The sequence below is a fragment of the Triturus cristatus genome, chromosome 2_1 (genome assembly GCF_964204655.1).
Source record: "Triturus cristatus chromosome 2_1, aTriCri1.1, whole genome shotgun sequence".
In the NCBI taxonomy this organism is placed as follows: Eukaryota; Metazoa; Chordata; class Amphibia; order Caudata; family Salamandridae; genus Triturus; species Triturus cristatus.
Window position 1 is genome coordinate 989,542,601 of NC_140581.1, and position 22,076 is coordinate 989,564,676.

Genomic DNA, 22,076 nt, shown 5'->3' on the forward strand with positions numbered 1-22,076 from the left:
ATGCTCGTCACCTTGTATGTCTACCGTACCAGACCCTATCCATCCAACCCTGCGCAGGGGAAAACCTCTGTGCCGCGCAAGCCAGTCCAGAGTTTGTTGAAAGGTTCCTCATGCATCTCCTTCGATCCTTATGCAGAGTGGGGGCTCCAGTTAAAATCACCACATAGGAGCAGGAGGGCAGGGGGAGGAAGTGGGCACAATGACCGTGTTACCCCTCCCCTCTCCTCTCCCAATAAGAATTTTCCTGGGGATTTGAGCCCTTTGAATTACACATTTTTACCGGATAGAAGTGGATGAGCCTTAATAGGGGGATTCAGCTCAGATGCCTGTGCGACAGGATCAAGACAGTTTTTATTCAGTAATAGCCTCCGGGACGGATCTGGACCAGTAACGCTAATAAAATTGCCTTGAACAACATCCATAACCTGATTTTCCTTAGGTAGCAAATTCTGAACTGTTGCAGATGGAGGTAAAAATCTGCATCTCAGAGTAAATACCAGAGGCTGAGATGAATTCAATTATTCCATCCATAACTTTTTAGCTTACTTTAGTGTGTCGCCCTAGTGGGACGGGTATGCCCAGATGTCGGTCTCATGCACACTGTGTCACTGGAACCAAGTTGTATCCGGCTGATGAGACCATAACTAGTGCAAAACCGGTACTGGCCTGCTTGTGCTCCGATTCAAAGAGGACCTGGCTTGGCAGTTTGATGTGGACTGCTCCGACTGGAGCAGGGTCAAGACTGACTAGCATATAGCTGGGTCACAAGTGAGGTGAGATGTTGTGCCAAATAATGATGGACTGGGATGCGGCCTGAGTAATTACCAGTGGCTGAGATTAATTCAAGCATTCCATCTATCACTTTTTTGTATACCGCAGATGGAGGTAGCATGCGCATGAGAGCATTTAAATTGTACTCAATAGCATTCAGGCGATCACTAAGGGGAGAAAGCTCGGCTTGGAGGAGTGCCTTACATTTAGTAAAACAGCCCTCCAATAGTGGAGCTACACAAGGAGGGCTCAACACCAGAACACTCTCCAGACCCCTCCAGAAACGCAGAATGAGCCTGCCCCTGACAGCATAGTTTGTATTTTGAAAGGGCATGAAGGATGGAGTGTGATTGGTACAGTGCAGGCTCCCCCAACAAGTAGTTTGTGAGCTAGTGGTAGCTCACCTGGGTGCTGCCCACTCTACTAAATTAGAAGTTTTTGCGTTGCTGAATTTAATTATATGCATCCCAAAATGTAAAAGCCTGTATTTGAGACATACATATACATATTTTCAGAACTTATAAGTTGATGTTTTGAGGACAATGGTTTAGTTTTCAAATTATATTTAAACTCAATGCCGGAGTGATACGTTATGCAGCATTGGAGAGACTTATTACTATTATTACCTTGGTGCCGGAGGCCTTGCACCTATGGCTGTTGTATATAAGCCATGCATAGTCCATATTGATAAAGCATTTTTTCTTTACTGCTGGCAACAGTGCCTGATGCATGGAGGAGATCACTGCTGATAATCTTGCATTTGTGGCCAATAATGTAATCTTGTCTGTTATATGCTCACTATAGCAACACCAAGAACGTTAGTAGCTCAGGATGATTTTCAATGAACATAAGTAGCTCTTATTGCAGAAAAGGTTGAAGACCTCGTGGTATAGTGCATCATTCAACAAATGGTGAAAGTAAACTCCACGAACATAAGCAGCATGGTGATGTCGATTAAATTAAATTTGACGAGGAAGTGAATAAAGAGGTAAAAGAATATGAAGGGAGATAGTGAAGCTTTGAAAGGGGAAAGTAAGACAGGTGCGGTGTGAGGCTTTGAGAAGACAACAATTGGGGTTTCTAGTTGTTTACAAGCAGCAGGGTCCTAAAAATCACAATGTGGGTCTTAAAGAAAAGCACAGAGGAGAGAGATCACTGTCACGGAGTCACTGCACCTGCTGCACCAACGGAAGCAATACACTGGGAAATTGCAGGGGCAAAGGGTATGGACGGGAGAGGAACCTGTCAATCGGTGAAATGAAACACTGATCTAGGTTCAAGGGGTTTGTGTAGGGCACTGTGCCACTGCTGCACAAATGTGATATCCTGCCAACTAAGTGTCCTGGTGGCACTGCATCTGCTGCATGAATTGCAAGCACACCCCCAGAAGTGCAGGTGCAAAAGCTAGGGGTGCATTGAGGAGCCTTACTAGACCAGAGATGGATGTAGTTGTGACAACAGAGGCAAATATAAAATCTAAGTGCTCATTGTGGCAGGGAGTGGGTGATGCCCTCCCTGGTGCAGGGAAGGAAATAGGCTTATTGGTTCCTGTTTAAAATAAAAGAAGCAACATTCATTTGGGTTGAATGGGTCCCTGAGACCTTGTGACACCGCATCTGCTGCATGAATGGAAAGTACACCCACTGAAGAGCAGGTGCAAAGGGTAGGGATGGGAGACTGCGAGGCACCACAGAAGAAAGTGATGGAGGGATGGTTGTTTTAGAAGGAGCGACAAAATATTTCAAAAAGGGTGCAGTGGCGTAGCCAGTAAGTCATGGCTGTAGCTCACGAAAGGAATTGGGCTGCTCCCTGAGAAATAAAAAAGTAATCTGGATTGAATGTATTTTTGAGGCACTGGGCTACTGAACTTGCTGCAAGTAATGAAGGGGTGGCCCAGTAAGTGCAGTTTTATAGAGAAGGGAGAGGAAGGCAGAGGCATGGGTTTTGAGGATGGGGCTAGGGTGAGGGGGCTGAGAAAAGCATACTTTGTTAGGTGTTTAAGTAAAGGATACAGCTGTGAAGGAGCATAGGTTGGATTTTAGAAGAGGCTGGAAGGCATGAAGGATGGAGTGTAACTGGTAAAGTGCATGATTCAGCAAATGGTGAAAGTAAAGTCCATGTAAATGTCTATTGTTTTGTTTTCATTGTTTATAGGTCGCATAAAAAGCACAACTTGGGCGTGTTGTGGTGAAAAGCACACAGGAGAGATTACTGTCCCAGAGCCACTGCAGCTGCTTCACCAAAAAGATACTCTCTTGGAAATGCAGAGGGTAGGGACAGGAGAGGAATATGCGTATGGGTGAAATGAAGCAATCTGGGTTCGATGGGTTTGTGTAGGGGATTGTCACTGCACCTGCTGCACTAATGGGAGCTAAGGTCCAGTAAGTAGCTTCAGACAGGAGGGGGTGGATGGGCAATGAAGAAGGGTGATAGGTGGTGGTGTTAAAGCAGCACAGGCATGAAACTGCATAATTTGTACTGCACAATGGAGTGAAGTACAAAATTAATGGGAGTGTGCAGTGGGGCAGGCAGTGTGTGATGGCCCCCAGTGCAAGGAAGGAAATAGACTACTGGGCTCCAGTTTAAAATTTAAAATGAAGCAATAGTCTGGGTGCAATGGATCCCTGAGGCACAGTGTCATGATGCCACTACCCTTACTGCATGAATTAATAGTACGACCCTGTGCAAAGTCAAGAAAGAGCAAGGCACGCGGAAAGGCCTTAAAAGAGCAGTGATTGGGGTGGTTGTTTCAGGACATGCATGCATAGTTTATAGTGTACAACGAAAAGTGTGCAGTTGAATAGTGTCATACCCTGTAGTGCAAATAAGGAAATGGGCTCCCGCATGAATTGTGAAAAAGCAGTAATCTGGGTTGAATGAGTTTTGGGTCATGGCGCTACTGCATATGCTGCACATAAGGATGCTACGGCGCAGTAAGCGTAGCTGCATAGGCTACAAAGGGGAGAGAAAGACAGGCAGATATGGTGCAGGCGGATGTCAGAGAACATGTGGCGGGTTTTTGTAAGAAAAGGACAATGTTATAGAGCATAGCTTGGTTTTTTCAACTGACTGGAAGGGGAAGAAGGATGGACTGTAATATTTAATAAATTCCAGGAATGGTGAAAATAAAGTCCAGGACTATAAGCAGTAAGTGAATCTTGATGATATGTAATTACACAGAGGTGGTTAAAGGGTCAAAAGAACATGAAGGGAAGTTGTGAAGCTTTAAAATGGAAAAGGAATACTGAGGTGTGTGTGTGGCGGGAGCTTTGAGATGGACAAAGATCGGGGTTTATGGTTCCTTATAACACGGGTGATAAAAAAGCACAATGTGAGTTGAGCTCAAAAGCACTCATAAGAGAAAAGAGGTACATGGTGGGAAAAAAGCAGAAGTGTGAAATTGCATATAGTGTCAGGAATCCAATGCTAATGTTTAACATAGTACATCCTGCGAGAGGGATGAAAACAGAACAAGTGAAAGGCACCCACTCTCAAGCAGGGTTTTTACTAAAAAAAACGTTGTGGAATGATAAAAAGAGTCAGTCGGCTATGCTCCACAGGATGGATAAACAGGAGACAGACAAGCAAACAAAAAGCCAATCGATCACAATAGGCAGAGATTGGTTACATGTTGCTAGCAGACCTGGTAAGCATAAGTCTTTCGCAACCAGATGGCTGTACTGTCCGGCAAGCTCAGAGATAAAAATGAGAAAGTCATATCTTCCTGACAAACTTTGCCAAATTTTAGTCAAACAAATTTAGGAACCTTTTACTACAATTTACAAGGAATTCCTTGAGTTGAGTTAGATTTATGGTCACAGTCTTGGTAAGAGGTTATTATTCTAGATAGAAAATTGGGGAGATTCCTTGTTGTGAATATCATATAGGCCAAAGTCAGTATATTCCGACAGTAAGACTTCTTCCAAATGAATATCCAGTTGGTTACCAAAGGTGCTGGGAAGTCTGAACCAGGAGGACAAACAGGGATTCATACAGGATCAATATTTGGGCAGGCATATAGCAAAGTTACTGAACTCACACAATCTCCAAATTTTATTACAGTCTGGTTAAATAGACTAATGAAAACAGTATGGAGGATGTATTGATGGGGTTTTATGGGCATCCGTCTCTCTCCCTTCGCAAGGCTTAGATATTATTGGTGGATTATCTAACAAATACTATACACCAGATAAACTAGTAAGGATTTCTAATAAGCTTGCATGCCGATGCCCCAGATGCAGGTTATCAAATTTCACCATACACATGCTGGATTATTGCCCCAATGTTGTGGCTGAAAATGATTTATATTAATACATTTTAAAAAATCCCACTTCGGTGGGACTATTTAGTGGTGCAGTCTCGCGTTAAACATGTTCCTTTAATTTTTTGTATTAATATGCAACCACAAACATTGTAGTACTTGTCACCATCAAACAATTTCTTGCGATGGGATGTGGATACACAATAGAAGATGTATGCATTCTTCTGTAACAGCAGGCTACAGCAATCGCTCCTGTATGGCATTTAAGCATCTTTTTGCATTATTTAATCAGAGCTGAACAAAGATCATGTGTCTTGCCATCTTGGCATGTATAATTACACAAACTTGTCTCTTGACCTCTTTCCCATTTTTAACCATTGATGGTGGGCTTACCAATGTAGTATATGCAAAGAATACACCCCCAGAAGATTAATGATCAAGTGATATTTTATTTATGAATGATATATCTGGGCTCCTATGAACATCAGTCCAAAGTAATTGCTTTATTCAAGTTATACCTGCTACTCCCAATCACTACTTATCACAGCAGTTCAACAAAACCATATGAAATTGAACAATAAATGGAATTAATTTGTGTTAAAACCATGGAAAAGATTTGTTGTTAAAACCATGAATAGGGGCAAAGTTGCCTGTACTTTATACACCAACCATTAGCCAAACCAACTGGTTTACATTGTACAAAGACCTATAGCTTTCTATGCAAAAAGAGGCATCTTATTTGTGAAAACGCGTTAATGCGTTTATACTAGGGCAGTCCCTTCTTGTTTTGTTAAGGTACATATTGTCCTTTTGTAGTGCCTCAACAACATGCTCCATCAGCTTACAATTGTGGTCTTCGGTCAAGTCTGGAGGAGTCACAAATCTCATGGAACGTGCTAAGGTTTCATACATAATCCCTCTTACAGGATAATTGTTCTTTGTTGGAGTACATTGTCTGGCACTGTAGGAGGTCAACATTTTTCAACATACTGTGAGAATTTCAACTGTGCTCCTTAGGGCTGTATAATCATGGGGTACTTGTGTATTAAAAAACTAAAAGTACTACCAGAGCAAAACCCTCATACCTTTCTTCTAGCACTCAGTCTTGTCAAGATGTTTAAAACAAATGGTGTATGTCATCGTTGGTAGAGGAGTCTTGGTTATGGATCGTTTTACATAAAGTTACTAAGGGCCTGATTTAGAACTCTGCGGATGGGTTACTCCGTCACAATGGTGATATATATCACGTCCGCTGAAATATAAATCCCATTATGTTCTATGGGATTTATATTTCGGCGGACGGTATACCGGTCACCATTGTGATGGTGTAACTGATGGAGCAAGGACCCGTATAAAAGGAGACTTGCTCGGATGCATCCTCTCATATAACTAGTAACACTGTATTAATAAAGTATTGTGGAAATTAATATGCATATCAATATACATTTTAGTCAAGATGAAGCTTGCTTACGTGTTTTACTAACAAGTAACCCGAGTGGAACTTAAAACGGCTGCTAGAGACTGTACTATGCATGCGTCAACTGCATCTACGTAGAATGATGCTCTTTCGCTTGGAGGAAAATTTCTGCACCTGCGCAGTCGCTCTAAAAATGGCCGCTTGAAAGCTCACATGCTAAGCATCTGCCTTGCTGAAACTAAACAAGCTATTTACTAATTGCTAATGCGGGGAGAGCTTTTGTAAATGGGATTAGAGTAGAGATAGACGGTATACAGTGAAATCATTTGAAATTAATATGTTTCTTTTTGACCTCTCTATTAGTTCATATTTAGGCCTCAGAGTGAAACAGAAGTTCATATCACACGTGACTTTCGCACAGGCGCAGTAATAACCAGCTGGGAAGTCATGATGTCGTACTTGAAACTCGTCCAAGGCCATCATTGTAACATGGCCTGGGAACCTGATGGACATCCTGAAAGCTGAATAGAAACGAACATCATATGTATACATTTGTCTGATAAAGATGTGAATACGGGAGGGAAATAGAGCTTGGGAATAAGAATTAAGGGGCGGGAATATTAAACAAAGAACCAAAGAAAATTATTAAAACTTAGCATGGTGTGATGATCATCCCCCCTTGCCTGTCCAATCAGAATTAGGAGTTTCATGAAGTTGAAACATTAAGGGGTGGTACATGCCATTAAGAAGGTATAATTGAAGTAGTCTAGTTAGTTAGTTTCGGCTCGTGAGACCAGAATGCTGAGAGACCGGGATGCTGTCCAAGAGCTGAGCGAACGCTGAAGAACCAATTTGCAAACATAGAATTTTAAAGCCAAAATAATTAGAAGAAGATCGCAGAAGAATCAAGAAGGTAATTGATTAAAAGATCGCAGAAGAATCGAGAAAGAAGATAGTGTCAGAGAGGGGTGCGACGCAGACGTTGGATCTAGAAGAGGTGACCTATCCTTGGCTAAGGGGTTGGTTTCCACACCATTCTAGGTAAATATAATTCTGTGTAGTATGTCATTGTACTGCTCTCTATCCTCTTTTTCCTGAGTACTGTAATTGTGAAACTTTGTTTAGGTGACTGATTAATGAAATATTTGATTCTTCCTTCCATGGAGAAAATGGAGTTCGTACTGTATTCTTGTTTTGGCTCATATGAATTAACTAGATAAACATTTAAAACTTTCCAGAGTCTGTGGTTATTTCAAATAGGGTAAGAAATATAAAAATCTCTAAATGTCATTTCACCAACAACTAGTTCCAACTGCTAGGTCCATTGACCAGAGGAAATAACTTTTTGATCAGTGAAAGATTAGTTAAATTTTGATAGGTAACTAATCTCATAAAAAGGTATTTATAAAATTGACCCCCAGCGGTAATCACTAGTCTGAGTGTGTTTATGGGGCCAGGTGTGTATATGGTGTTTGAGTATCGGAGGCTGGTAACCTGATGGATCATAACCCATCCATCGAGATCTAAATCAGGCCCTAAATAGCTAGGCAAATGCTTCTGAATAGGTTAATTAACCCAGTCACTGCCTTAAACACCCATTGTAGTCTGTTTTGTTCTAACGAGTGGTGGTGTTCTGCCTTTTAATGGCCTGTTAGTGAATAGGTGATGTGCTGATTGGAGCATGTGTACACGTCTGGTATTGCTTGGTACACATGTAGTCTTGGTTTATTTTCCACACATGTGGGTACTAGGTAGGTGTGTGTTTGCACCATATGTGGTCATTCGGCAATGGTGTTTATAGCTGGAAAATCAGACTTCAAGAGAATCAGGTATGCGTTATCACAGGGCATGTCAGAGCTTCTAAAGTTATCCAGTTTCAAATGCCCAAATAATTATGCTTTTACAAAAACATGTTTATCAGTCAACTCCATATAAACATACCCCCTACTGAAAGGTGTATATAACAACAAACAAAAATTGTGTGAAGGTGAGAAGGTCCGAAGGTCCCTCACGTGTGCTTCGCTAGAGGAGCTACTGGTATGTTCTCACCAGGTTGCCCACGTTTCTCATCATCGGTGACCTTCCCATCATTAAGAAAAGAGAAATGTCCAGTCTGAAAGAAAGAGGTGAAGACAACAATATGTGCGTCTAAAAAAAGACCCCATAATGTGTGTGAGAATAAAGTATTTCTCAAAATAAAATTGAGTTAGGACTCACATGTACAATGATCCAGTTTTATTCAGAATTGTGAGTCTACTCAAAGTTTAAAAACAAACTGTATGTTGCAGACCACTTCAAGATGGGTCAACATGTTTCATTGCTTGTCTTCTATTGCGGCAATTTCATCAGGGCTTGAGGTCGAAAATCACCTCACTGGACTCCAACTTTCATATGCAGAGTGACTGGTAAACATAAACAAAAAGCACTAGTTAAAACTCCCAACCAGATAGGACATCCTCCATGACACCTATTTGATATTAAAGTCACAAGTGACTTATATTGCACAAATATCGGTGTATATTTACCAGGTGGTAGCCAAGGGCAGACATACAAGCTTCCCACCGAATCAGGGATTATTTCCTTCAACTGTAAGTCCCCCTCTGGCACACTCTGTTGCCGATAATATACCTGTGAAGACATGCACCAAAAATCCATTCACAAGTGAGACATCCATTCACTCCTTTGCGATGTATCGGAACACACAGTGGTCCCGTCAAGTTACACGTAGCAGACCGAGGCATATTAAATTCTTACTACTTTGCTGACCCGTCCGAGGTGGATTTCTTAAATAATGCCCTCCATTTTGCCTATCAACAACAAAAGCTCACAACCCCTCATCATTCTATTTCATAGGGGAATCATGTTTCAAAGGCTCAATCGCCCCTCATAACCACATGCGCACTCTTACTGCGTCTGTCCGATTATCGAGCTTCGTCTCGTTCCGGCGCGCTTCAGCCTGCAGCAAGCCGCAGTTTGAACTGCGTGTCCCAGAAGTACAACGTCACGTGACCTTACCAAAAGTCACATCGCGTCGAAGCCCCAGCCTGCGCGCCATATTTGAACAATGTTATTTCCTATACTGCGCATTTAGTAGCCATACAGCATTGTGTTCAGATTGAGCCCCACCACGCAATACCAGGGGCATTTCTTCATTAAAATTGATCTTGCTTTGGTTCCAAAACAACTTTTTCCTGAACCCCATTTTCTCAAGTTCAATCTAACATATCAATGTGCATGGATGCCAACATTCATGTCCTTCAATTCAGTGAGGTTTATATCACGGAGCGACCGCACACAAGGTACACAACATACCGGCCCTATTTTCAGGCTGCGATTTGTGCAATATAAGTCACTTGTGGAGGAGCAGAGCGGGCTGTGAACGCCGCCGCAGCTGAGAAAGGCCGCCGAAAGCTGCGGAGTTGTGGGCTGGGTTGGCCCCCCATTCATGCTTCCTGCTCCCCCGCAGGTCCGCTATCTGAAAGCGGCCGGGGCAGTAGAGAGCAGAACAGAGCCTGCAGAGCCCGCGAAGGTTGCGGCTGCTCAGCGGTTGGCAGTGGTTTGGCCACGAGACGGGAGTAAGTCCAGTCTGCACTCCTGCAACATTAACACGTTAGGCCCCTTCCGTCGATGCTCCCCCGACCGGCTGAAAGCATTAAACAGCCTCAGCTCATCAGAGCATAAGCTTAATTTACAGAGAGCAGCACCAGCAGTGGGTGGCATTAGAGAGCTTCTGTGACTGTCGCTGTGCTGGTGTTGGTTTGGCTGCTTGCCGGCCTGCTGGCCTGCCTCTGCCTTGACTCTATCCCGCAGCTGCCACGAGTGAGGGGGGCGTGGCCAACGCGCTCATAGCGCAGCCTCTTCCCCCGCGGCGCGGGAGATCTAACTGCCTGTTTGAAGTGTTTTCTTGCCACCCGCCACGCTGCAACTGCCCGGTCAAGACCCCTGGTGGACGAGGGTCCCAGGGGCTACGCCGCCACTTCTGCGCCATCTGCAACTTCCCTGCCAAGAACCCCTGGTGGGACGAGGGTCCCAGGGGCTACGCCACCACTTTTGCACCATCTGCACTGGTCCTCACACTCTGGGATGGACTGCAACCCCCAGAGTGCACCGCTCTATCCCACAGCTGCCGCGAGTGAGGGGGAGGCGTGGCCAACGCGCTCATAGCGCAGCCTCTCCCCCCGCGGAGCAGGACGAAGCCCAGGCCAAGGGTGGGCCCGTCAGAGACTGTATGTGGCTGGGCTGGGTCACCCCTTTAATGATTTGACTCTGAGACTATTTATGCACTATTTGTTTCCTTGTTGCACTTATCTTATTTGGGTAGGTTTCTTTCCCCTAGCATGAATATGTGTAAAAAACAAGGTGTTGCAGGGACTTTAGATGCCTTTCTTGTGAGGGCGAATCAGTCCTCATAAATGAAATTCAGTTAACAGAATGAAGATTGTCTCTAGAGCCCGTACCCTCACAGAATAGACTCTCCCTGACACCTGTCTTTATGAACCAGGTTAGGGCATCCAGTAACAAGCCGTCCCCTATATTGATTGGCACCTCACTACAAGCTGTAAATAATCAAGCAACAGACATTGATTCTCCCCTTCCCTCTGAATCCGAGGATGCCTCTGGTGGGCCGAAAATTATTATTAGAAAACAAAATGCCAATCTTAGGGCAGACATCAGCGCAGAACCCCCAAAGAAAAAGAGGTAAAATTGCGCAAAAACAGAGCAAACCAGCTCAGAACGCAAATAGAAGAGGGAAATCAGCTATTGATTTGGAGAATGGCCCACAGCCACCTATAAAATATAATGAGATCATCAAGATTGCTGAGGGGATATTAGATGGGAACTTCTGGGGAAACCTGGAGACTATGATGACATCTTTTTTAGAACCTGTCCTGCTAAAGATGACTAATATTGAAATTAGATTAGAAAAAGTGGAAGAACTGGTGACCAGTCGATATTCAGCTACAGCGGCAGCTGTCTCCAAAACAAGAGAATGCCTTCCACCGGGTGGGGAAACAGGTGTGGTCTCTGGAATAGCCGCGAGCTCCAAAATAAATAAACAATCGCATGGCAGGATCACCAATAATAACTCCAATGAAGACCTAGCATGTACTAGTCAACATCTCTCGGAAACTGTTCACCATCCTACAGCCTCTAAGAACCCGCCTGGCGCAAAGGGGGGGGGGGGGGGGAGTAGAATCCATCAGAGAATCTAACAAGACAAACGGCAAAAATAGAGCTTTAGAGAAGGGGAAATATTTCCCAGAGCATTTAGACCCAACTCATAACTTATCACAAAATTTAAATCTCCCACCAGAAGCAACCCCTTATACGGTGGTCTTAGCTAACGTTCCTTCTTGCTCATATAACGATTCTGAGCACTGGTCTAGCCTAAAGAACAAGTCTCTCCACTTTCTGGCCACTAAGATTGGTCTTAATAACCATCTATTTTCAGATTTTAACATGGTTTGCAGAATTGGATGGGTGGGCCCTTCACCTAAATCACTGCAGGGGGGACTGTGTTGTTTTAACTTTTAGGTCACCTCTATTAGTACACACAATCCTGGAAAGGGGTTTTAATGGACTTGTGAACCCACATGCTATAAACATATTACCGCTGGGATACTTTTACAGACCACCCAACTTGTTACAACGGCAAACCTCCATGTCTGAGACAGTTAATCATAGGGAAATATGGCAGTTTAGATATCCCATACCAACCTATAATCGGTAAGATGTACTGAACTCCCTAGAAAATATTGATTGACTGAACCCTGCAGTCTCTCTCGTGCCTCCCAGTCCTGTAATTAGGAACAGAGTAGGCACGATAGAAAGGGACAATGATACCTCTTTTGCATTCTCCAGATATGCAAACAGGAGTGAGGCTGGTACACCAGTAAGGGATAGTGACAACCTCCCCCCTAAAATTGTAGCCGGAAATATTAGAGATGAAGCTCTGATTACCAACAAAAAAAACGTATTGATGAGGGTATACTTCCCTCTTGCAATATTGTATCATGGAACATAGCTGGGATTACTGCTAAATTAAACAATCAACTATGGGGGACTTAATTACCAAGTTTGAGATTTTGTGTCTTCAAGAGACCAGGACTAAGAAAGAGATACACCTGAATGGATACAGGACCTACCATACCCCAGCAGTTGATGTACAGAGCAGAGTTACGCTGCTCGCCAGCGAGGATTATTACCACCTAATGAAAGTGGATGGGGACGTAACACGTTCCATAGCCTTGGTAAACTTTTATAATAATATTCCGGCTGGAAAAGTGGGCATTGTCATAACAAACATCTCACACTCACTGAAATTAGCCAAAAGAGGAAAGTCAAAAGAAACCATGATAATTGTGGCAGGGGACTTCAATTGTACGCTATGTCCCAATGCCGGGGATAATATATGTGGAGCCTTAAGAGAAGATGGGGTAGGTTTGTCACACTTTAGGCATACTGCCTCAGGGGAGTCGTTTAATGAACTTATCTTCAGTAACGACTTAGGATTTGTGAATGAATTATGCTCATCTCCTACTCCTTTACCAGGGACATTAAACGGGAGGGGACTTTGCTCTACAATTGACTATGTTCTCATATCAAGCAACCACGCATGCAGTCTCTGTTCTTTTTATGTCTCTGGAAATCCTCTTAGTGACCATTTCCCACTTTGTTTCTCACTCATATTGCCCTCTTGTAAGAGACCTAGATCACATAGCAACAACGATCAACTGCTGGGAACTAGAACTATTGGAATTACCAATGGATACTCCCTTCAATGGGCAGCCGTTGACCAAGAAAAACTTACCAACATAGTGATAAAGAAGTGTAAAACTGACATAGACCTCTGTTTGAGCGAAGAAGCTGCCCCTGAAAATATTTTAGCTTCCTTTATGTGTATAACTACTGTCATAAGTGAATCCCTTATTAGATGTAAGAAGAATAATGATTCTCAACGTGGATGGTTCGATTCAAAATGCACTCAAGCACTTTCCCGGCTTAAGAAAGAATTGCAGAAAATTCTCAGAAATATTTCTGCAATAAGGTTAGCCAGAGAGGCATTTAGGCACGCATCAAAGGCTAGAAAGACCACAATGAAGAAGGAAGCCTGGGAGGCCCTACATGAGGCCTCAGTAACTAAAGATAGTGCAGCGTTCTGGAGGGCAATTAGAGCCCCTTTTCTGACCAGTGAGGTGGGCCCAACTATTGAGATAGCCATACCTGAGGATCAGTGGATTAATCACTTTTCCCAGGTATACAAAGGTGAGGGCAGTCCCCTCATGGACGATAATCTCTCCCGGGAAACTTCTGGCATGAACTGCTCCTTGCAGAACAAAGACCTAGAGTTTACCCTAGAGGAGGTGGAGCGGGCCCTTCAAGCTAGCCAAGGTGGCAAACCTCCTGGCCCAGACAGGGTTCCCGTTGATATTTTTAAAATAAACACCCCGTTGTGGGGGCCCCTCCTGGTACAGCTCCTTAACGCTAGTTGTAGCACTAGCTTTTTGCCTACATGGGTAGTCTCTACTATCGTGCCTATCTTTAAAAAGGGTGATAGGCACGATCCGGGATGCTACAGACCCATCTCCTTATTGGATGCAATAACAAAGGTGGTAGGCAGAGTTCTTCTTGAGCGTCTTCAGGACTGGGCTGAGAACTCTGTTCTGTCAGACCTGCAGTATGGCTTCCGGGCCGGGGTAGGGACTACTGAGCAGGGTATAAACCTTTCTCTATTGGTGGGGAAATACACAAGGACTAAGAAAGGTAATCTGTTTTTAGCTTTTGTGGACCTCACAGCCGCTTTTGACTGTGGTCCATAACAAATTGTGGTCAATTTTAGAAGTCATGGGGGATGAAACAAATATTTATTTTATTAAACGTTTTTATTGTGAGAGCAAGGCCCGCGTCCGCTATGGTGTGAGGGGAGAATGCTCAGAAGCCTTCCCGATCAAGAGCGGGGTCAGACAGGGTTGTGTCTTGGCCCCGTTCCTTTTTAATTTGTATATAAATGGATTAGGGGAGGCTCTTCTTAAGGATAACCAGGATTTCCCGATGGTAGCGGAGCGTCCAATTCCAGCTCTCCTGTACGCAGACGACGCGGTACTGATGTCTCGTACCCAAATAGGCCTTCAGCGCGTTCTGGATAGTTCTCCCTCTTTATGAAAAACCTAGGTTTAAGAGTAAACTCTTCCAAAACTTGTATTATGCGCTGTGGTACTGGCATCAATAAGCGCAAGGATATGTTTGTGGCAAGGCAGAAAATTGGGGTTGCAAAGAAGTTTTCCTATTTGGGCATTCTCTGTACCCAGAACGACACCTGGCCCAAGCAGTTTTAGCTAAAAGGTTGGTTTTATTACGCACTACATCTGCTTTAATTACTTTTGCTAGAAAATTTGGAAAAAGACCCCCTGTAGAACTTTTAAAACTGTATAAAGCGAAGTGCGTTGCAGCGGCACTCTATGGCAGCGGGGTGTGGGGTTTTGCTGATTTACTCTCAACCCGGAGTGGAAAACTCATTTTTAAGATACATCTTATGCTTACCGAAAGGTTCCTCTGCTAGCGTTTGTCACGCAGAGTAAGGGCTTCCATTTATTTCCACCCTGATTAGAGTTGAACCTGTGCTTTTATGGCACAGGCTGTGGTCAAAAGATGAGGCCAAATTAAATGGAGAAATTCTTGCGGATACGCTGAACCTGGAAGGAGCATTGAGGATTCCTTTGCTAAGATATGTGTATCATTTTTTTAAGGATCTTGGCCATTCCGAGTTTTTCACCGATCCCTGCTCCCTTAAGCTTATAACAAGGAAGAAGCGAAGAAAAGAGGGTATACTGCTGCTAGACTCCAACAGAATGTCGACTGAATTTTTAAAACCCACCGTTCTGCACAATCAGATGGCTTTAATCACTTTTAACATTCAACCTTACCAGACTTATGTACAAGGTGCCTATGAAAGGTTTTTATTGACACGTTTTAGGCTGGGAATTTTTTATCGACTAGTCACTTTCCCCACACCAAATGACTGGTCTCAAAAATTCCAAACCTGCCCCTGTGACAATTTGTCCCCACAGTCCATGTCACCCTTATCTGTAAATTTTACACTGCAGCAAGGTCCCTGTACTTGTTGCCTATTCTTAAACAATTTGGGTTGCGCCAATGCCGACCAGCCTTTTTGGCTCTACAACTTTTAAATAATGAGCTCACCGTGTCTAGGATATTGATCTTTTTGAAAAAAGTCTTGTCCTATTGGAAGCAACTGTCCATGATCTGATACATCTTGTCAAGAGTTTGTTTCAGTTTAATACTGTTTTTAACTTTTTAAAATGTAGTATAAACTAATTAATATCTGTTTTTTTTTTTCTGTATGACTAATTATACTGTATTTTCTATGTGATTTTATGATTGTCTGTGCAAACAATCAAATAAAGCTTTCTTGACCTTGACCACTCTGCATATAAATGTTGGAGTCCAGTGAGGTGATTTTTGACCTCAAGCCCTGAAGAAATTGCCGCAATAGAAGACAAGCAATGAAACATGTTGGCCCATCTTGAAGTGGTCTGCAACATGCAGTTTGTTTTTAAACTTTGAGTAGGCTCCCAATTCTGAATAAAACTGGATCATTGTACATGTGAGTCCCAACTCAGTTTTATTTTGAGAAATACTTTCTCACGCACACAGGGTCTTTTTTATACACACATTGTTTTCACCTCTTTCTTTCAGACTGGACACTTTTCTTAATGGTGAGGTGGTCACCAATGATGAGAAACGTGGGCAAACAGGTGAGAACCTACCAGTAGCTCCTCTGGTGAAGCGCACGAGGGACCTTCACACAATTTTTATTCGTCGTTATATACACCTTTCAGTAGGGGGTATGTTTATATGGAGTTGACAGATAAACATGTTTTTGTAAAAGTAGAATTATTTGGGACTGGATAAGATTGGTAAACGGCTGTAACTAGCAGTTGGGTGGAGGTAGTAGCGCCCCCCCTCCCCCCACGACCAGTTCTATAAAGGAAATTGGAAGTTGCCCCTTTTCGATCAGATCGTTTTGTGTATTGTCACTTGTGAGTGGAGGGCGACTCAATTGATTTTTTTTTCCCCTCTAGAGCTTCTTATTGTGGCTGAGAGCTTCTAAAGTACCGATGTCTTCTGCTGCAGTTGATTAGCCACATTTCTCCTGTGCAAAATGATTGAACCGTGCCGGTCTCACCTTGTTGCTTCTCATTTCATAGATGGGACTCTATTTCTTCAAATTTCTCCTGCCAGGACACTTTCTAACGCATTCACCAGAAAATTTCAGTGTGCCATTGTTGCTCAACTTGAATTCTCTTCAAAGGAGCCAAGCCGAGTCTTGATGTCATGAAGGTCTGCCTTTCTCTCAGGGTCCCTAACAAAAGTAGTCCTTTTAATTTAGGGGAGAGGATGCAGCCTTAAGGCTAGGGCAGTCGACCGCGAAGCTGGGGAATAGGGTTCGAGTCTCAGCAGCCACGCTCAATATCCTGTGATTCTGGGCAAATCACTTAATCTCCCCGTGCCTAACAATGAAATGTGTGCTTGTGTAACGAAACCGGTGCTTATGTAAAAACGCTCTAATACCAGATATCTTCGGGTCTAGTTCACGCTATATAAAACGCTATAAAAAAATGTGGTTGCCAATGCAATGTATTTCCTCATGTTCACTACTGTAAACTAGCCTAACACTGATTTTTTTAAAATGTTTTTTGTGCAGTTTTTTTAGTGCGCCAACACCACTTGAAGGTAGTAGAGGGCTTTATATTGGCACAAGTTACTTTTTTGTGCAGTTTTATATAGTGCAACACCGCCCTAAGGTATTGGAACGCTTTACATATCACTTTACCTCACCGCTCCAGCCCACATTTGCTGTTGGTTGCCCGTCCACATACCAACTGTCGCTGCTTGCACTGCTGAACTCCGTTGCACAGATTCTCTCTTCCCAGAGTCTGCTTTTCACATTATTTTATGCTGTTTTACATAGCGTTAACACCACCCAAAGGTATTGGGAGTGTTTTACATTAACACTAGTTACTTTTCACTAGGACACCGTAAACTTAGTCAAATCTGTTGCACAAATCACTCTTCCCTCAGATCCCCCCTCGTCCCACTCTGCTTTTTACATTTGTTATTTTATGCAGTTTTATAAAGCGCCAAACACCACTTGAAGGTATTGGAGTGCTTTACATTAACACCATTTACTTCACACAAGAACTCATTTATTAAGGCACAGTGAGATTAATTGATTTGCCCAGAATCAATGATATTAAGGTGAAAGTCAAACCGGGTTTCCCAGCTCCATAAGCAACAGCTCAGGCCATTATGCCACATAGCGTCCCTAGTCTCCGCCTCAGTTACACATTTTGTGATTACAATCAAATCACTCAATCTCACTGCGGTTGGTTTCATGTCCATCGCTGATTCACCCAGTTGCACAGATCCCCTCTACCAGCCTGTTTTTCACTTTTTTTGTGTGCAGTTTTATGTAGCATCACCAACACCCAAAGGTACTGGAGAACTTTACATTAGCACCAGTTACTTTACACAAGGACACTTAAATTTTTGTAGGTTCTACAAGATGAAGTGATTTGTCTAAAATCAAAGTTGTTAAGCAGACACTGAAACTCAAACCCTGTTCCCAGCTCCATAGTCAGCAGCTCTGGTCCTTACACCACACCCTCCCCCAAAACACATCATCTCTCTAGCCTCGAACTCGGTTCCACATTGTGATTACAGCTAAATCACTTAATCTGCCAGTTTTAAAAATCAAGCATTGGCATAGCCAGTCGGTTTCACCTGTGCAAAATCTGTTTTTGGCTTGGCTTGACAGTAAATGCGCTGTCTCGAAGAGACGTGTTGGGTTCTATCTGTGGGCTTACAAGAAAGCCTATCTCCTACCATTAGTAAACTTCAGCGTTGAGCTCATTTTCTTTGATGCCATTCATCATGGCATGCAGGCGTCATTCACTCTTCTTGTGTTTGGCCCTCCCATAGCAAGACCAAGTACATGTCTCCTCCCACGGCTTGTGGGTCTATTTTGCTCAGATTTCAAGTACTACATAGGAGTACTTGTGTTTTAAGGCTCCCTTGTACACATACACTTACCACTAACATGCATGCACAAACAAATTAATTTCTTAAAAAGTTATTAAAACAAACCGCAATTTGTTTTGCACGATCCAATAGTATTGGAGCACTTGCTCAGTCTTGCCATAGCGAAAACACAAGCCGATGGTATAAGAGCGCTTTAAGTGCTCACCAGTTACATTCCACAAGGACATTAATTTTTGTCACTGATCCTGCTTCAATTAAGGATTTTTTTTTGTTTATCCCTTCATTGTTGCTTACTCCAGTAATTGCTTGCCCACCTCCCCATCCCCTCAAGCTTGACCCGTCCCACTACTACTTCCCGCATCACTGCTGATTTTAACGTATGATCCAATGGTATTGGAGCACATGCACTGTCCTCAGCCTTCCTTGTACACACAGCACAAAAAACCTGTATATAAACAATTGCATTTCTTTGAAAAGTTGTTAAAACATGAACAGCGGTTTCATTTCCTTTTTTGCACGATCTGAAGGTACTGGCGTGCTCACTTTGTCCTGCCTGAGCACGAGCCAATGGCATCGGAGCACTCACCAGTTACATTCCAAAATGGCACATTAATTTTAGTTGCCCATTCTGCTTCAATTAAGATATTTTCCCCCCTGCTTTGTTGCTTCCTCTCCGATCATTGCCTGCCCATGTCCTCCTGCTTGACCAGCCCCACCTCCCTCATTGCTGGAGCTTTTTTTATTTGTACAATCAGATGGTATCGGAGCACTCGTTCCCTCCTCCGTCCTGCCAGTCTCCCTTGTACATATACGACTAAAATGCATGCATGTGTACATAAGAAAATGCATTTCTTAAATAGTTCCTTGCTGCACTTCAAAGCTCCTCAACTGTTTCTCACTTTTCACTCCCACATTTGTTCAGCAAGACCCCATCAAATCCGAACAAGCAAAGCCAATAGATCGCAGCAGTGCTCAAGCTATCGGCCTGGTCAATGAGAGTGTCTTTTAGCCATGATGACTAGCAGCACATCTGCAATTCAGCATGGCTGAAAATCACTGAAAACAGTGCTATGATGGAGCCAGCACACGCCAAGTCCTTTTTTGTGTTAAGATTAGCAGGGCAATGAACGAGACATGGGGAAGCAAAGAGACGTGAGGACACAACATACTGCAACTCTGGACGTTCACCCATGCTGAAAAGTAGATGTGCTGCTAGAACACATGGCTAAAAGATATTGACAAGGCCAATAGGTTGGGCATTACAAAGTTCTATTGACTTTGCCATCGCTTTTTAGGTAGGAACAAAAACTAGATTGCTATTGGTGTGGGCAGAAGTTTTTTGGTCAATCTAGTGGTTGTTAATAAAATACTGTTACCAGTCTTCTTGGGTCTCAGGAGTCCAAACACTCTATCCACACCGAGAATCGTATGGTAGCATACATTTAGGCATGCTACATCTTACTTCAGAATGCAAGTATGCAGCTGAAGGTTGCTCCTTCAATCTTCAAATCAGAACACATTAACATTCCATATAGCCCGCTGCTGAAGGTTATACTGGGTAAGGGCCTATAACGAGGGCCTTCAAAAACCATTATAGCCTAAAGCAGAAGGGAATTAGAACATTCCACAACGGGTAGAATGATCTTAATTAAAAAGGGAGAAACATTAGCCCCGGAGCAACTGGTCTTCAACAGAGCTCCCAGTATTCTAAAATGGTTTATGGCTAATGTGAAGAGTAGTTCATAATATCTGCTTATGTTTGCACAAAAACTTATTTTATCTGGAAACATGGCACTTCATAGCATGCTTTCTTCACACTTTGGAACATCCACTATGCAGCGCTTCCAACAGACCCCAGTTTCTATGAGCTTATTTGCTCCCTTAATGGCTACCACCTGCTTAGTCTCATTCGAACGAGGGACACTCACTATCATCTTAAGCATCCTGCTCTTCTAGCGGTCACCATTAGGCAGTCAGCATTTGAGCCTTGCCTGAAATATGTTAGGATAGCAAAACATGCCTTAGATATTGCTTTTTAGGTCTAGACCCTGCAGTCTCATTGAGATCAGTCCTGGGAGATAAATGCCTCAGTTATCCAATTAAGAAAGAAGTTACCAGTGTATCCGCAATGAAACCTCTCAAAGTAGTTATTTGGGGGCTGCCTGGGTGAGTAACTGAAAAGCTACTAAATCTGGAGGTGCTGGCCTGAAGGATAAGATATTACTCATAAAGAGACCAGTGAAATTGCATGGCATGTGCCACAGCCCGGAACATACCCTGAAGTCACCTATGCAGAACATTGGTTGGTAAGCAGTTAAATTCAGATTTTCCATGTGAAACAACTTTCTCTGGAATTTTTGAGTGCAAATCTCTCTGCTGCTGAAACATTGTCCCAAAAGTATTTCCATAACAGTTATAAATCCGCGCCAAGATAAGAAATCGGCTTGCCAATGCATCTTTTGGTAGTTCTATTTCCTGGTAATGATCTTCGTGTGCATGCTGTTCAGGCACCTTTAGAGAACCATGTCAATCGCAGTCATATGGACAGTGCCATCCAATTTGAGAGCTCCGATGTGCCACATTCATCAGTCTGCCTTTTGCTAATTCAAGGAACGAAGATATTTATTTTGGGAAGCACACTGATTTTGTATTTACGGATTTCCTTCAATGTCGCAGCATCATAGTATCAATGTGAAAACTGCATTGGGTTCTCCTTCCTTTGAGGGACTATCCCTAATCTCCAAGGGGTAGTATGGCGCTTCAGATCTGGGATTACATTTTTGAATGGATCTTTGGTATGGGCAGCTCACATCAGTAATGTATTTGCGTTGATCATTGAGGTGATAATGTGTGCATGTTATTGCCTGTGACATTCGTTGACTTTCAGGACAGAACCTGAGGAATCCTCACCACAGACAAAAACTGTCAAAAAGAAATAGAGTTGAGTGCACATGCATGTTTTAGTCTATACAGATGCACAAATCTTAATACTGGACACAGTGGGGAGTAAATTGTGCTCAGGATATCACACCTAGGTTGATAGCACATTTGCCAAATCATTAAACGATGCACTGAGGTCCGAAACATGAGGTAGATGCAGGAAAGAATATTGCTTAAAATATATGCTTGATACCCAATTAAAACTTAAGCTAATTTAATCTATTCAGTGTTGTATTGTAAGAAAAGTAAAGGTGCACTGAGCTATACAAAATTACCTTTTTCTGTAGGACAAGATGCAACATTGGGCATTTTTAGCTGCACTACTACATCCTTGTGATCGACTGTTGAGGTCAACCAGAAAATCGTCTCCCAATATAACTACAGTTTTAGATTTACAGCAGAGAAAATGACACATGGCTGATAGATGGTTAGCTCACATTGCTCGAGTTAATGTATGAAACAGTGTTTACTGATTCTCTGCCTTATTTATCCCTCGCCAAATTGGCTTAAAATTTCTCTTAACCACCTTCTAATCTGTTCTTTAATCTACTAATTTCAAAGAACAAATATCCTAATGGGACACAGTTACGTGGTGTCTCCAATCACTAGGGTTAAATATATTTT